Consider the following 15,881-nt stretch of genomic DNA (forward strand, 5'->3'; position numbering starts at 1 on the left):
CAGATTTTGCCGGACCCCTTGTACGCAACGTAATTGCATCATGTAAGATATACATTGACAAATCAAATTTGTCGGCTTGGAAAAATCTAACGGCTACCATTTACAGAACCCCAATATCTATGATGATGCAGAGCTACTCATGTGTGAACTTCGTGCTTCTATTCTTTTCGATGTTTGGAAGTTTTGAAAATTTTTGGTAGTTTTGAAAATTGTTTCAACAAAATTCCGGCCCTAAATCAATACTCCGCTTCCAACAGTCACTAGAATTTAACTTACTCAAATGCAACAAATCCCATTAAAATCTGTCGAGGGGTTATCTTAGAAAAACTTCTTTGCGTTTTACTTGTATTTGAATAGGCCGCGTCGGAGTTTGGCCTGAGCTAAAGCGTGCTCTTAATTTGAGCTTGGCGGTACGGCTTCATAACGAAAAGATTGCGGAGAACTGAACGTGACAATGGAAACAGACAACGCATGGCTGAGGACGCGGGACAGGATTCTTGCGTATGCTTTCAAGCGGTTGTACTTAAGCGTTTCGTCGAAGCAATAAGTGTAGCAGAAAATCGTTGTGAACCCCTTGTTCAAGTGGCCGCCCAAAGACCCACAGAAAGCAAGGTGATATTTCTATCTGAAAGAGAAACTTTTTGTTAGGATGTGGTTTTGATTGCGCGTTTGCAAGTCAATACTGCCACCAAGGAAGTGGGTCATCGCTGCTTAGGCCTTGAGGTGACAGAGCATATTCGAATGTTAGAATTCAGCATTGATCCACATTCTTGCAGATATCAGCTTGTTCTGACGAGCACGCTGGAAAAATATCAAATATGTGTAATTTGATTAGCAAACTGCGCGCATGACGATCCCAACGGGCCGCGTTTCTTGACTTTCGGGTTTCAGTTCAGTTTAGCTGCAGGCACAATTCTTACTGCTACTCCACGCTGAAGCTGCCGATCGGGCTCGCACAGGTACCTTGGGTATTGGCGATGCGTTTTTCGGTGCAAGTTATTTGTATGTGCGAAAAAAGGTTGAGATCCACTTATAAATACACAAGCACAAAACTATAGGAAGAAAGGAAAGCAAGAGCTGGTACAAGGTTCGCCACTCATCACTCAAGATCGAGTTGATAAGTACTAGAATTGAGCTGTAGGAAAGTCTTGACCCATACAATATTAAAATACATAACCGGGTTTAGCAGAAGAATGGGCGATTTCCTTGGCTTATCAGTATTTAAATATTTTGGTCGCTCGGGCAATTGTTGTTGAACTGAAGAAGATGAGCATTGTTCAACATGCGATTGTTCGAGTTTCCTGTTTTTGTTACGAGCTGCTTATGACAATTATTGCATATGTGGTAGTTGGAATATAATCCTCTAGCCACCTAGTGCTGAGGTATGGCTTGTTGTTGTGTAATTAAAGAAGATACACCACCGATAATCCAGGAGTAAAGACAGCGTAAGAACATATAATAATCGAGGAATAAGAAAATGTCTTCATATTTACTATTCTGTTGACGAATGGTGAATTTGGTGGCTATAGACGTTACGCAACTTGTAGCTTGTATAATAATCACATTTCATTAGGCTGGAAACTGGTATACTCGCACAATGTGCTAGGAAACTTACAAAGCTATAAATTCAAAAATTTTGTTTGTTTGTTTCAAGACATAAATGCTTCTATAGTGTTGTTCACAACACCATGCGGTGTTTTAAACAGCATTAGATGCTACACATGGCAGTAACCCTGAAAACCAGCGCTTTTGCATATTTTATAGAAGGCTTAGAGTTCCCAGAATATATGAAGACTCGGATCACTGTTTGTGGAAGTTTTACTTGTCTGACTGTCATGTCTTAAACTAGAAGGACCGATCTCTACAGGGAGGCATCGCAGGTGCTTCTGAATTATCCCGAGCAGTCGCAATCGTATGCACCGGCTGGAAATTCGCGCCTAATATCAAGTGCAGACCTCTTTCGTTGGGCCCTCCATTCTAGAGTCAGTATTCTGCGACAATCACCTGTGCTGGAGTTCCTTGCGAGCGTAATCGGCAAGCATGTCAAAGACACGCCCAACACAGCATGTCAGACACAATATTAGAAAGCGACACCAACGAACAAACGTTTCTATTTTATGCCGCATTGGGCCACCACAACAACAATGCCGGCTGATAAGAGTTGTGGGGCCCCTATGCTTTTTGTAAAATATAGCACAAACCTATCTTTTTTCATATGGCTCACGCTTCTTGAACTCTCATTGCTTCTGTGGTCGCTGACACTTTTGTCTAGGCATCTCGAGCACTGGCCTGTCGAGCAACGATTGATGACACAGCAGCTCTTATAAGAATTGTTCTACTGGAATTGCGAATGTTAAATAGTGCCACTGACAGCTCCACGCCATATCCATCCTCAAGAATGCAGCTTTCAAAGCAGCACAGCCATTGCAACTTTCGATGTTGGGGTTTCAGTTTTCGGCCTAGCTCTTTCCGGTTTCTTCGATTTCTTGGAAACGAACACGCCGTCGATGTTAATACGGTCATCGCTTGTGGCGTAAAACGTCGGCGATGTTAGAAAAGTTGCGTTGTTATTGAACATCTGGCAGTATTCCTTTCTGTGCCAACCACCCAATACGATGGCGTCAATGTAGCTTGTGCGCACCTTCGGTCATCATAGTACTGTCACGTGTCTCCAAATAGAACTGGCGACGTTTAATGAGGACAGCTGGTTTCTGAAAGACAACAGCAGCGGGACCAGGCTATCGAGCGGACGGGGGTAGCACGCACACTTCATCCTTGTTCTCCTTCCTGCCTCTTATTTTGCACTGTCCCCACTATTGCAAGGGGCATTTCCCCCCCTCCTCGAGAAGAGAATTGGTTCGATGGTAAAGAAGTGGTGGAAGGGAAACAAAAACGTGGTCAAGGCAGATGCTGGCAGAAAGAATACAGTGAGAGCCCCAGGAAAGACACAACTGCATTAGATGCACCTATGAGCGCAAATATACAAAATGCATAAATGAAGAAAAATAGTCACGAACGCGCAACATATGGTTTCATGCTTACGAAGTGAACGATGTCAGGGTTAAGTTGTCTGCGCCGTGTTTGAGCCGCACCGTCTGCAGCGAATTCGTAGTTTACTTCACTAATGCGGCGCAGCACTTTTCATGTGCCAAAATACCGGCTCAGCAACTTTTCACTGAGGCCACGGCGGCGAACAGGAGTCCACGTCCACACTTGGTCGCCGGGATTGTAGCATACATGTCTGCGGCGGATGTTATTACGCCGTGCATCTGCGTGCTGCTGCTGACCGATGTGCACCTGCGCAAGCTGGCGAGCTTCCTCAGCGCGCTGAGCAAATTCTTCAGATACAGTAGTTAGGGGCTCGTCGTCTTGACACGGCAGCATAGCGTCCAGCATCATCTGAACTTCGCGCCCGCAAATGAGATGAAATGGTGTAGAGCGCGTTGTTTCCTGCAAGGCGGTATTATATGCAAAAGAGTCACGTAAGGCAAAATGTGATCCCATGTTTTCTGCTGGACACTGATGTACATAGAGATCATGTCCGTGAAAGCCTTGTTTAAGCGCTGCGTAAGTCCATTGGACTTACGGAGCGGGCATCTTTCGATGCCTAGTGGGCAACACTAGGCATCCTTCGATGCCTAGTGTCGCTTAAATGAAACATTTCGTGTGCTGTGTGCGTCATCCCTCGGGCTGTGATTACTGTGGGCGGGGCACCATAACGCAATTCAATGTGGCACATGAAGGACTGCGCAACCTCAGAAGCCTTGGCTCGTGGGAGCGCGTCTGTTTCGGCATAGCGAGTTATAGTCAATCGCGACAATCACCCACTAGATGTCGCTAGTTCACAGAGGAAAAGGCCCAAGAATGACGAAGCAGACTTGGTCGAGTGGCTTATGGGATGGTTCGCTGGGTTGCGATAACCCGGCGAACTTCAGGGGCGGTGACTTCCGCCGCTGACATTCGCGGCAGCCTTTAACACACAGTTTGAGTGTTGCCGAAAGCCCGGCCAGTAATACATCTAGCGTACTCTGGCCAGCATTCGTGAACAGCCGTAGTGGTCAGATGTGGACTCGTCATGGCAAGCAAAAAGAATGTCATCTGGCAAGTCTTTTAGGAGCACCACGAGGTAAGCTCGGTCATTCTAACGGGTGTTTTTCTTGTAAAGCACGTTGTCTGGTAGGCAGATCGACGTAAATACACAGCGAGGAATGGTTGTTAGCCGGCTCTCTACGCAGTCTATAATAGGTCGAATTTCATCGTTGTCACGCTGCCGTCTTATCAAGTACGATGCATTAATGGCACCCAGGAAGCAGTCATCGTCCCTCGACGCTTGACTGACAGATTCGGCGGGTGCACGCAACAGTGTGTTTGCGTCGTCGTGCTTGCGGCCAGAATTCTAAATTATCGTGACGTCAAATTCTTGTAGCCACAAAGCTCCACCTTGCCAGTCGACGTGAAGGACCGCGTACGTTTGCCAACCAACATAGGACGTGATGGTCGGCAACCAGTTAGAAAGGACGGCCGTACAGATAAGGGCGAAACTTCGTCATCATCCACACAACCGTGAGACTTTTTCTGTGGTAGAGTAGTTCGCCTCGGCAAGGGACAGCGAGCGGCTATCATAAACTATTACTCTTTCGTTGCCGTCTTGACGTTGGACGAGTACTGACCCAAGACCGATGTTACTGACGTCAGAATATACAGGCGCCGACAAAAGTGGTATACTCCACGCAGCGGGAGCCGGAGCAACGGCAAACTGCATCGCAACGCCATCTACAGGCAGCATCTGGGATAGAGACAGCCAATTGGTGACCTTTAGTATCTGCAGGCATATTGATCCCAGATGCCACATGTAGATGGCGTCGCGATGCAGTGTGCCGCTGCTCCGGCTTCCGCTGCGTGGAGTATACCACTTTTGTCGGCGCCTGTACCTCACTGTCAGCATCGTCGTCAAAATGTGCTAGGACGCCTGCTGGCTGCATGCGTTGTCATTGTTCAGCGATAACCGCCCGTTGCTCGTTCCTCCAAGCAAATGGCGCGTCATCCCTTGTAAGGCGAGTCGGAGATTCCGCTATCTGCGAGAAGTTTTCAATGAAACGGCGATAATACGCCCACAAGATTAGGAAACGCCACACGGCCTTCTCTTCGGCCAGAGGAGGAAAAGCTGTTACCGCGGTAAGCTTGTCGGGACCGGTTAGGACTCCTATTGGGCCTACGATGTGTCTGAAAATCTTGAGCTCTTCATAGCCAAAGTGGCACTTTTCTGGTTTAAGCGTGAGTTCAGCCAATCGAATCGCTTCTACCACAATCAGCAGGCGATGAAGCTGTTGCTCGAAAGCTTCTGAAAAGACTACTAGACTGCAACGTCATCAACATACAATAGACAAGTCTATGACATCAGTCCAGCAAGGACAGTATCTATCACTCGCTGGAGTGTTGCTGGAGCTGAACACAAGCCGAAAGGGAGCAATCTAAATTCGTAGAGGCCGTCAGGATTCCCATAGACAGTTTTCTCGTGGTCTGGGGTTCGTCTACCTCAATCTGCCAGTACCCGCTTTTCAAATCGAGTGAGGACAAATACTGGGTGCGGCACAGTCTATCTAAGGAATCGTCGATACGTAGCAGTAGGTACACGTCCTTTTTAGTTCCGTTGTCGAGCTTCCGATGGTCGACACAAAAGCGTAGCGTTCCGTCTTTTTTTTTTCACAAGAACGACCGGACACGACCATGAGCTCATGGAATGTTCTATAATCCCGTCTGCAAGCATCCCTTTTACTTCCGCGCGAATCGCTTTGCGTTCTTTCACCGAAACATGCTAGGGCTGCTGGCGTATCGGGCGTGCGTCGTCGCATGTGATAATCCTGTGCCTTGTCATTAAAGCCTGGCGCAGCTTAGACGAATTTCAGAAACATGCCCTGAATTCAAGCAAGAGCTCGCGCAGTGCTGTCTGGTTTATCTTGCGATAGGTCTGAATGAATGTCGATGCTATCCTGTGACTTTGGAACCATCCCCACTGTTTCAGAGGCAAAACGTTCTGTCACGTCATCTATTTCGTCTGCAAACGCAATCGAAGTGCCGCGGAAAAGGTGTCGATGCTCGTTACTGAAGTTGGTGACAAGCAACTGAGAACGGCCATCACTAAGTTCTAGCACACTCCTAACCGCACAAGCACCTGGCTTCAGTAGATGCGATAAGTTACTTTCTGCTGCCACTTCGCCATCGCGTATTCCATCGCACATAACTTCGACGAAGACACTGGCTCGTTGAGGGAGCGTAACACTTTCGGCGGAAACGCGAAGCGCGTCATTGCGTGGGTTGTCGTCGTAGCCGTCTATTACTCGGTCGCCTTAGTAGGTGGCTACACCTCCCCATTGGTCAATAACAGCACCGTATTCTTGCACAAAGTCAACCCCGAGAATGACGTCACGGGAGCATTCGCGTAGAAGGCTGCTGCCCAGGAATGTCGATTTTCTAATCCAAACTCTTCGTGCAGGTTCCCAGCGGAGTAACGGCGTGACCACCAGTCGTCCGAATCTGCGAGTCATGCGAAGGAGTAATTATTTCTTCAGAAGCATCGCCATGTTCCCGCTTAATATAGAAAAGTTAACACCCATATTTACTCAAGTGCTAACAGCGTAACCGCTGATCACCACCGGCATGTCGAGCAAAAGCCGGTAAACCTGTTTAGCTGCAGTTGACGTGGGATTGGTGCCCGTCCTTGTTCGCGTCGATCAGCGGTCTTCAGCGAGTCGACTACCAGAGGCCTCGGCGCAAAGGCCGCTGTAGTTAGTTTTCCCGGCAGGCACTTGGCAATCGTGCGCGCGAATGTCGTTGGAGCGGTGGTGAAAATCGCCTTGGCGACAGCGAGCGTGACTGTTGTCTGGTAGGCGGTCGCGTGCGCTGTTGAGCCAGATAATGTTCAAACTCGTGAGGTGTTGGTCTGGTTGGAGTGGCGGCGATTAGGCGGAAAAGCCTCGCAACATAGGTATGGGCACTTTCAATGAGACGCAGGTATGTGCACTGGTGGTACAAATGATCTGCCTCACGGCAGTGGAAGCACAGAGGACGGCGGTCCCATGTGCGCGAAACATCAGAATTGTGAAGGCCCATGCTTCGATCGTCGGCGTATTGCACTGGCTGCTCCGGCTGAAACACAACAGGAGGAACGGCAGGCAGAAACGCTGGAGGCATGCGTCGTTCTGCGATGTATTGTACTGGTTAGGCTGGTGAAAGTGCAAGCGGATGAGCGGCGTGAACAAAAAGCGGAGGTGATGAAGCAGCGAGTCGTAGGTCTTCTGCGTAGGTCGCACGGCGGTGTTCAGCCGGTGCAGGCACATTGTTGGCAAGAGGAAAGTTGGACCGAAGCGCTTGGTGTACTTCATCATTTATAACAGTTTCAATACAGTTCGCCGTAGCTTGTGACGCGCCAAAAATCTTCTGCATTTTTCCCGCACAATTGCACGGATGAGTTCTCGGAGATTGTCATAGTTGCTCCCGGTCGCCTTTAATATATCGGAAGTGGATGGTACGTTCACATGCCAGACGTAGAATTTAGATCGCTGCCTAAAGCATCTTTTCCATACTTGCAGCCTGAGACAAAAATTCGGCGATAGTTTTCGGAGCGCTCCACACAAGACTAGCGAAGAGCTGCTCCTTCACTCCTCCCAAGAGGTGAGGCAACTTCTTGTCCAGGTTCATTCCAGGGGCTGCTCGTCTGAAGCGCTACGCTCTTTTTGGCGAACGCGGTGACACTTTTGGAGCAGGCACACAACTACGTCTTTCTGCCTTGGAGCGCGGCGGCCACGAGAAGGAAAAACTGCATTCGGTTTGAAATATCAGATTTTTCCGCGGCGCGTAGCGAAGTAATACTTTGTACGGTACGATTGTTGTCGCGTAATGTATGCTCTGCGCTTTCAGCTCAAAATGTTCAGACCTGGTGAGGGGCCCTTTAAAGGAATTTCATAGACCACACCTGCTGCGCATACAAGGAAAGACCGCCTGTGCTTTGAGCCCCAGTCACGCTGCTGACTTGCCGGCTGGTCGGTCAATCTGCTACGCTTTCATAAATTGTGGAGGGCAGAGAGCACGACTTGCACGTCGTAGCACCGGGCTCCCTTTTCAGATTGCGCGATAGCATGTGAATGTAAGCTACCTTCTATCTATGCTGTGCGTGAATTTCACAAATTTGCTGCTTTGTGCACATCTTCTTGAGAAGGCCCTCTGCGGGCGAAATGAGGAGGCGCTGAGCATACACGGTGGTTAGTAGTCTATAACCTTGATGATTGAACGCATCTGAGAAACACTGCGGGGCAAGATTTTCCAAGAGCGTGCCCTAGGCGCCACGTGGAAATAGATCCTTTGACGAGCTTAGTGTGGTCGGATTTGAAAGCCAGAAGTGGTTTGTTAGCGCGCGGTTCGTAGCTCCAGCTGACACCAAGACATTTAAACCGGAACCGGATATCTAAAACTATGGTCTGGTCATTGTCTGGGACTTCGGAGTCCCCATAGACGGTGGCCCTCTCGGAGCTTTGGTCGATAGTGGGGCGCACGTCTGTCATGAGTACCAGTTTACGTTGTCGCAGGAAGAAGATCCGTCCCACCTTACACCTCCCACAACCCAACTCGTACGTGTCGGTGACGGTGCGATAGTTTCTGTTGTTAAGATATGCACAGCTAAGGTTACTGTTCGTGGTCATCATGTGGTTGTTATTTTTACGGTCCTTGCGCAGTACCCTCACATTATTCTTCGGCTTGATTCTCTTTCCGCAAAGTTCGGTGTGTCCCATTGCTCGGCTGGTATCCTACGCCTTGAACTTCATCGCATGTGTGAACCCAGCGACCAACCTCCTCCGTCTGGCTTAAATTGCAGCGACATTGTTCGCCTACCATCTAAAACCGTGACGTGTGTTGAATACTCATGTTTACCAGCTGTTGCAGATCGCGACTACTACGTGATGCCTAATACTGGCCTCCTCTGCAACTTACACAGTGCTGAAAATGGCAGCTAACAGAGCCTGCCTTCCACTTGTGAATTTAGTTTTATCAACCAAGTACTTCCACAGAGGATTTCTCTTGCCTACTTTTGCCCCGTGTAAGACTTTTATGTAGAAACTTTGGCACTGGATGCTACACGATTCTAGAAAGGCACTCAAACGCCGGCAAGTTATGGCAGCCGTGAAATTCGCAGCATGATCGTTAATCACTTCCTTCAGAGCACGCTGAAGCCCATAGCCGAATTTTCGAGTCGTATGAAGTTATTGCCGACTTCCGTAATCGGCGTTTTGGCCATAGCTCATTGTCTGACGTCGCATACACACACGCCATGCCTGCCATGTTCTCTGATGCGCCTCATCAGTGTTATCAGCGAAGCCCCATCAAGCAGGAAGAAAAGATGCTTGCGAAGGACATCATTGAGCCATCCTCCAGTCCCTGAGCGTCCTAGCTTGGGTCAGCTAAGTATAAGGAAGGATTGCTGCAGTTTTGTTTGGACTATCGGCCCCTCAACCTTACGAGGAAAGCGTATACCTGATACCGCGAATAGACGATGCCTTGGATTCTCTGTATTGGGCCGCTTACTTCTGTCCACCTTAAATATGTACATTCGCAATCTGCTGTGAACCCCAAGGACAGAGTGAAAACGGGTTTTGTAATTCCTCATTCACTTTACCATTTCAAGATCATGCCTTTCAGTTTGTTTAATGCCCCAGCCACATTCGAGCGAATGATGGACTCTGTCCTTCATAGTTTCGAGTGGTATACATGCTTGCGTTATTTAAACGACGCAGTTGTGTTTTTCCCATGTTTCATAACACCTCGAATACATATCGGCGATTTTTCACGAGTTTGACTTCGCCGGACTTGGGGTGAATTACCGTTTCGGTAATCACCAAATTACGATCATTGGCCATGCTGCGGACGCTGTCGTCCTGCAACCTGACCCAGAAATATATCGAGCCTTCAAATACTTCTCTGTGCCCAAGATTGCCAAGAATTCTTGCTTCTTTAGAGAGCTCTGCTCCTATTTTCTGCGATTTGTGAAGAAGTTGCAGTGATTACGAGACCGCTCACACTTCTTAAACAAGACGCCCCTTTTAACTAGTTTCCTGCATAAGCCGCGGCTTTGTCTGAGTTAACCAGGCTGCTGACAACGCTTGCCATTTTGGCCCACTTCGACTTATCAGCGAAAACCGAATTCCACACTGACGCAAGTGGTTACACTAAAGGCATTGTCTACGCCCAACGTTAACGTGAAGCTAATTGAGTCATTACGTATGCCTGCAGGCTGCTGTCCCTATCAGAGGGAAATTTCTTAATTACATAACGTGACTGCCTCCCTATTGTATGGGCTTTGCGAAATTAAACCGTTATCTATTCGGCCAACCATCCACAGTAGTTTCTGAGGACCATGTAATCTGTTGGCTCGCCTATTTGAAAGATCCAACAGGCAGACTCACTCGATGGGTGCTGCGCCTGCAAGAGGAGACCTAATGGTCGTTTACAAGACAAGGAGCCTGCACAAAGATCCTGATTACTTGTCCCACTGGCATGTGGCTGACTTATTCTTCGCGTACTGAATCACTCTGTTGCGTCTTTTCCGTGAGGCAGTTGCTAAACATCCCCAAAGAACACCGTTGGAATACCTACCTAACAAAAAACCGAGCCCATGGATTCCTCTTCCAAGGACGCCTCTTTGCGCACGTTCGCTCTGGAAGACGGTACTATATATCGGCGTTACGTGTGTGATCCTGAAATTCTTCTAGGTATACATTCACAACTGCACTCCACAGTTTACGAGCATCACGATGCCACAACCGCTGGCCACGTTGGTGTTACTCGCTCACATGACCACGTAGGGCATTGCTTCTATTGGCCTCGCTCAGCCTGCTCAGTGTGGCATTATGTCAGCCCCTGCAAGCTCTCTCAACGCCAAAAGAAACTGCCTACGCTTCGTTGTGGGTGTCTTCAGTTCATCGATGTCCTACGTAAGTCCTTCTGCTTTGTTGCCTGGGACTATTTTGAACCCTTTCTTACACCTACTTCAGGAAGCAAATGCAGGGCCGCCGCTACTGAATACGCGATGCGCTAAGCAATGACAGGAGCGCTGGCGAACAGCTGTGCAACCGATGTGGCGGCCTTTCTCCTTCATGATATAATTTTGTGTACACGGTGCCCTTCGTCAATATCTGACTGACTGAGGTCGTAGCTTCCTGTCTAAAGTCAGCGAGAATATCTCGTTCGGCTGCTCCACTCCGCGCAAGATCACCACGTCATCTCAACCTCAGACGTACGAGCTAACCAAGCGCTTGAATCAGATCTTAACAGGTGTGCTTTCAAATTACATGTCGAATGAAAGTGGTCATTGGGAAGCGCCTTTACGAACAGTCACGCCGCTACGCACGTTTTGCTCCAGGTGCACTCGTGCAACTTTGGTCCCCCTCCCGACGCGTGGGGTAGTCTTAAAAGTCCCCTTCGTCGCATCACGGGGACGTACCACGTCGTTCTTCAAGTGGCTTACGTCGCGTACGAGATTCTGCCTGTAAGTGTGACTACACCTTACGTTCCGTTGTCCAGCGACGCCGTCAGCGTTTCGAAACTGAAGCATTGCCTCCCCTTTTCAGCTGTGTGTCCTTAGAGGGGCCGGGCCGGAGCTTTTGAAGCGGGGGATTATGCTACGTGCTACTCGACACTTGAATTTCATGGGACGTACACATAGGCGGCGACTGCCTGATATGATGATCACGATGTGCCCTCCTGTATGTTGGCTAACTGCTATGTTGACCAGTGCTAACCACCCTTGCAATTACACGCTATTAATGGCTTCTCTTCTTTGCTGCCACGTAACATTCTATATATATATATATATATATATATAATTTGTGTGTGTGAACATGAAGAAAGGAAACAGACGAGCCCGATCATTGTTAGCCATATCATGAAATCTAACAATGACAACTAGGACAGGATCGGAGAAATTAACTGCAGTTCTTAGTTGGCATAAAGGACTGATAAACAAAAGGAAATGAAAGTGCATTAAGAAGCAAGTGGCTATGGGTCTGGTACGAGCCCGCGTATTTGTACTACACGTGAAATTGTCGTACCAATTAAACTACCACAGTGCTATTTTGCCATTCACTTTCTAGGATACTTTATCTACTAGAACTAACCCTGGGAGTGTCCTTCACGGCGAATGGGGAACATCCTTTCTCCTGCAGGCGTCACGTCTACCTAAACCGTTTAGATGAAGACAACTGCTCAATAAACCCATACAAGCTATACCTGAAGGTATCAAAGGTGCCGAATTCAGATCCTCGCTATGTAATGCACGAGAGGAAAGAAAACGAAGCGGCACCTTTCCATTAGATATATAATAAAAAGCCAACAAACAGCTGCACCAAGGAACGCATAAGATAAAGTAACTGCATTTCTTAACTGAAGAAAGAAATGATGCATAATTCTAAATGAAAGTGGATGACAAAACAAATGGCTGGAGTTGAGATAGTCTATAAACATAAATGCTCCATAAAGTGGATTGGAAAATGTGCCGGGGTAGCTGAATACGTAAAAGCACAGCACGTGTAATGCGAAGACGGCCGTTCGTAAACCTTCTGCGGCCTGTTGTGCTTTTCTTTTTCGTCCACTTTCATCTATTAACGCGATAACGTTAAGGGCCCTTTAAGCAGAATATCGGACGTCGGCGTCCAGCGTCCCGCATCGAAGATGGCGTCAGCAAAAATCATTTCCCAGCATGTAAACCCAACCACGCATACTGATCCACGTACACCCTTCATGTAGTGCAAAAAATGTCTTAAACATTTTAATTTCTTAAAATACGTCAGAAAACTGGTACGTTAAGACTTACACACAACGTACAGACATAATAGGGTGGCATTGTATTTTCATATACGAGAAAATATATTTCCATTACGTGAAAACTCAAATACAGGCTCCTTTTACAGCGTTTCTACGATACAAAGACCGGCCACGGCGTCAGATTTGTCAGCGAAAACTTCAGAGGGCACGAGGCGGCGTGCCTGGTTTCTACCAAAAAGCTCGCCGTGGTGCATAGCGTTCGCCGCCTGTGTATCACGTTGAACATTACGGTTACATAAGCTGCAGTTACCGGGAAGCGTGAAGCAGTCAGCTACCTTTGATTGCTATTGCGTTTCACTCTTGAAGCAGAATCTCAAGCGTCCTGCAATTATTTATCATTTTGTTATATTAACTAGGAACTGCTGTTAATTTCGTTTATGTTGTCCTTGGTGTAATTACTTCGTTGTGTATTATATATATATCTTGAGCCTGGTTACGCCCACTGCAGGGCAGACGCCTCTCCCATACTTCTCCAACAACCCCGGTCATGTACTAATTGTGGCCATGTCGTGCCTGCAAAATTCTTAATCGCATCCGTCCGCCTAACTTCCTGCCACCCCCTGCTACCCTTCCCTTCTCTTGAAATCCAGTCCGTAACCCTTAACGACCATCAGCTATCTTCCCTCCTCATTACATGTCCTGCCCATGCCCATTTCTTTTTCTTGATTTCAACTAAGATGTCATAGACTCGCGTTTCTTCCCTAACCCAATCTGCTCTTTTCTTATCCCTTAACGTTACACCCATCATTCTTCTTTCCATAGCTCGTTGCGTCGTCCTCAATTTAAGAACCCTTTTTGTAAGTCTCCAGGTTTCTGCCCCGTTCGTGAGTACTGGGAAGACACAGCTTAGACACAGCTTAGACACAGCTGTTATACAATATATATATATATATATATGTACTGGTCGTTTAAGTCAAAGGTAGCTTTCTCGTAAAATGCGCACTGGAGCACCATCTACTTGGCAGGATCTGATGTGACCCTTCTCGGCTATCATGTTGCGGGGCGCTGATGTCGCTTCGCACTGCAAGTACGATGTCATACAAGATGGGGGTGCAGCGCTTGAATGCAGTTGTAGAGCAATGCATTGTTATAATTAAAAAAACAATCTTATCACACTTATTACTCTCTATACTTGAAGCTAAGCATGGTGAGAAGATTGCAAGCCGCAGCATATTATTTAAGGCATGAAAATAATTTCGAGACAGCCTGACGTCTGCCGGACAAGTTGCCGGAGGATACGGCTCATCGGCAGTTAAAACCATGCCAACAATTTCTTTTAGGGTGAAAGCAGTATCTTTAACAGTGATTTCCTCCCCAGGGCTGTGACCATCGACAGCGAGGAGTACTACTGTAAGGTTCGCAAATGTGCACAAAGAGCGGGGAAGAAAAAAACTGAATTTGCGTGACTACCATTGACACTTTCTTCATCCAAGCCGGCGACAGCCAAAATACAGCCCCTCGCATCTCATACTTTTTTGCGGCATCTCGGTTTGGAGGAGCTGCCGCGTCGGCCTTACACTTATGAAATCACTCCAAGCGACTATAATTTCTTCCGTTGACTAAGGAACTTCCTCGGAGAGTACCACTTCAGTAGTGATTATGGGGTCAAGCAAAGCTGCACGTTCGTGACTCGGAGGCAAATATAATATGTTTGTGCTAGTAGCATTCGCAGAAATTGTCGCAGATTTTGACAGCAGTGCAGAATACGCACGGGCGAAGGTCCCGTTTGGTAGGAATGGTAAGTCCAGGAGGATGTAGTCGCAGAACCCGGGACTGGGCACCTCTTGATTCGTGACAACAGTACGATTGTGTCCGTGACTGAAGTGCATTGGAGACACCAAGTGGCACACCACGAAGGGCTTCCCTAAAGAATACAAATTTAAAATGGACAAATAAATTGCAGCCTCTGTCTCGATGCCGAAGTCGGCAACACAAACGGTTTGCCCCCCTCCACCGCTTCTAAATATACTAGAAACCATTTCATTTTACAGCCAACATCAGCGTACATGAAGCAGTGACGACGGGGCAGCTAGCGCAAAACATTCTCAAAAACACTAGATCAATCTGGTTTCGATAAGAAAAATTATGGCAGATCCAACGCGCCTTGTAGCAATCTAGATACAGTCAAGCTTCATATAAATGCATAAAGAGAGCTGGATTGTACCAAAGTGTGGGGTTTTACGAGCTGAAAGCACAATGTTATGAGGCACGCGGTGGTGTGTGCCTCCGTGTATATCTTAACCACCAGGTGATCTTCATCATGCCCCCGATGGACAGGAGTTTCTGCATTTCGGCCCCATCCAATTACCGCAGCTGCCACGGCTGGGACCTGTTCAGGTGACCCCTTGCTTAGCTGCGTAGCACGACCGCCACGCAAACCACCGCAGCGGCTCTTGCGTTAAGATGGGTGAAACTTATTATTTGTGGGCTATTTCAATATTAGTGCAAGATCATGCCATGGGCCCTCGCTCAAACCACACCATTCGCGTTACAAGCGGAGGAAACGCTGGCCCTTCCTGTTTTCTTTATCTATTTATTTGTCGTACCCTCAGGGCGTACAATTTATTAGAAAACGGGGGATTTCTAAAAAGGCATACAAGAAAAAAGTACATCAAGCAGGAGAACAGTATTTGAAAATAAATAATCATGCCATCAACTAAGTAATTCACACATCTGAAATGTCCTTTTAGACGTACATACGAAACTAAATAAGACTAAAGTGAACGGGAAAGATATGAGAAGTGAAAAACTATTCACATCATGCTGTCGGAGTGATAGCCGGAAAACGATCAGTAACTGTATGGCTGCGAAAAGAGGCAGGAAAGTGGTTGCAGTCAAGGTAGGATTTAGTAACAATAGACTGGAAATAAGTGACAATGCTACCTGCGCAGGTCACGCGATTTTATGCACGCATATTACGCAAAGTGACACACGCGGCGATAATCTCAAAAAGTTAGTGCGTGTGGGCCCGATAAAAGTTCAGTTGTGATTGTGCCGTAATGGTTAGGCCA

Source organism: Dermacentor andersoni, chromosome 5, assembly GCF_023375885.2.
Source record: "Dermacentor andersoni chromosome 5, qqDerAnde1_hic_scaffold, whole genome shotgun sequence".
NCBI classification, from domain to species: Eukaryota; Metazoa; Arthropoda; class Arachnida; order Ixodida; family Ixodidae; genus Dermacentor; species Dermacentor andersoni.